Source organism: Schistocerca cancellata, chromosome 1 (assembly GCF_023864275.1).
Source record: "Schistocerca cancellata isolate TAMUIC-IGC-003103 chromosome 1, iqSchCanc2.1, whole genome shotgun sequence".
Classification (NCBI taxonomy): domain Eukaryota; kingdom Metazoa; phylum Arthropoda; class Insecta; order Orthoptera; family Acrididae; genus Schistocerca; species Schistocerca cancellata.
In genome coordinates, this window is record NC_064626.1 from 967005070 (window position 1) to 967007567 (window position 2498).

General features: G+C 50.2%; 1 non-coding gene across 1 annotated transcript; it reads left to right on the forward strand.

Moving 5' to 3' along the window:
• The first annotated feature begins 640 nt into the window (after window positions 1-640).
• Trnai-uau (transfer RNA isoleucine (anticodon UAU)) lies at window positions 641-714 on the forward strand. Its single transcript has one exon. It is a non-coding gene; the product is annotated as a tRNA-Ile (tRNA).
• The last annotated feature ends 1784 nt before the right edge of the window (window positions 715-2498 follow it).

The following is a 2498-nucleotide window of genomic DNA, read 5'->3' on the forward strand; positions in this document are numbered from 1 at the left end:
TGGAGAGCTGAAAATGTGTGCCCCGACCGGGACTCGAACCCGGGATCTCCTGCTTTCATGGCAGACGCTCTATCCATCTGAGCTTCCGAGGACACAGAGAAATAGCGCGACTGCAGGGACTTATCCATTGCACGCTTCCCGTGACACTCACTTTCCCAACTGTCCACAATTCTACATATGTATTGTACTTGTAGATATTTGCCCACCCACTCATTACTCGCGCTGGCTTTGGCGATTCCCGCAAGAGTTTGAGCAACCTGTGCGCATAGGCACAGACGAAGGTCAACGGCTGGGTAGCCTTTAACTATATATATAGAGACAGTAACTAGTCTCGAATGAACAGAATACTGTTGATGACCGTGCAGCTTTTCCCTGGAATAAGTGAGGACTAACTGAAACCCTCAGCTTTCGACAGGTGTTGTTGATTTACCTCGATGTGGACAGCTGAAAATGAGTGCCCCGACCGGGACTCGAACCGGGATCTCCTGCTTACATGGCGCCAAAGCGTGTGCGAGTAATGAGTGGGTGGTCAAATATCTATAAAGTACAAAATATATTTAGAATTATGAACAGTTTGGAATGTGAGTCTCACGGGAAGCGTGCAAGGGATAAGTCCCTGCAGTGGCGCTATTCATCTGTGTCCTCGGTGGCTCAGATGGATAGAGCGTCTGCCATATAAGCAGGAGATCCCGGGTTCGAGTCCCGGTCGGGGCACTGATTTTCAGCTGTTCACATCGAGGTAAATAAACAAGACCTGTCGGCAGCTGAGGGTTTCAGTTAGTCATCATTTTTTCCAGGGAAAACCTGCACGGTCATCAATAGTATTCTGTTCATTCGAGAACAGTTACTGTCTTAATACATATAATTAAAGGCTACCCAGCCATTGACCTTCGTCTGTGCGAATGCCCACAGGTTGCCCAAACTCTTACGGGAATCGCCAAAGCGTGCGCGAGTAATGAGTGCGTTGGCAAATATCTATAAAGTACAATACATAAGTAGAATTGTGGACAGTTGGGAATGTAAGTCTCACGGGAAACGTGGAAGGGGTAAGTCCCTGCAGTCGCGCTATTTATCTGTGTCCTCGGTGGCTCAGATGGAGTCGATGGAGAACGTATTGGCATGCATCATGTGTCCAAGGGACATGCGCGTAATCGCCGACCCCTAATCACAGTCCTCCATGATGACGATGGTCGGCCCTTGACGTCACAACAGGACATTGCTGCTGAGTTTCTGGAGCATTACCGCCTCGTTTTCACTGGGACTCCGACGGACAATCGGACAGGAGAAGAAATTTTGCGACAGATGCAAACGGAGGTGGATGGTCCGGATGCAGAGGCGCTATTGGAACCCCTAACGGAAGATGACATCCGGGGCGCAATCGCGAAGAGTGCGGTGCATAAATCCCTTGGGCCAGATGGGTTGACACTCGAATTTTACAGCGCATTTGCGGATTTAATGATGTCCCAGTTGGTATTGATGGATAATGAGTTATTGAGCCCTGACACGGACGTTCCGTCGCAGTTCATGGCGGGACTGTTTATATCAATACCGAAATCGACAGCGAGTGTCAGCGCCCATCAATTTATACCGCTCACGATGCTCAATACTGACTATAAGATCTTTGCACGAATGTTGGCGGCAAGGCTCAAGACTGTAATATCCAAGACAATACCACCAGACCAGGCTTGTCTAGGGGTTCGGAGCAACATACATTCTATCCTCGGCGAACACCGTGACGTAATTTCCCTGACGGAAGCTCGTCGCATGCGAGCGGCGTTGGTATCGGTGGATTTTGATCGTGCCTTTGACAGGATCAACCATGATTTCCTTGACTCGACCATGCGACGCATGGCGATACCACAGGATTTTATTAGCGTCCTCATGCGCCTCCTTCGCAGCGCTTCTTCGACGGTGAGAGTCAATGGCAGGGAGGTAGGAACGATTCCTGTTTGCAGCTCAGTTAGGCCACGATCTCCCTTATCGATGATATTGTTTACAGTAGCGCTCGAACCATTGATGCAGACTCTTAGACGGACTCTAACAGGCGTCCGACTCCGTGCGAGCTCCTTCACGTGTCGAGCATATGCCGACGACTTACCCTTCTTACTACGTACGGAGTAGCTGCGGGAAGCAGGGTCAACATGATTAACACCAAGATCATGCACATCGGTCGAGGGCTGGACGCTCTGCACAGACCGTTTACGACGGTGGACATCTTGCATTGTTTAGGTGTATTGTTCACCCGATCACTCCGGCAATCAGCGGCCTGCAAGCTATCGACGTCTCCTCCAGCACGTCCGACTGCACATACGCAAGAATTCTCTCCGAACGCACGACCTGCTCCAAAGGGTGGACTACACTAATGTTCACCTGGCCTCGCGACCGCCGCACCTGGCACAGGTACTGCCAATGCCACATGGTATTGCTGACAGATTAATGGCGGCCTTTGGATACTATGTCAGCCAAGGAATGTTGTTTAAGATCCAATACGAGACTTT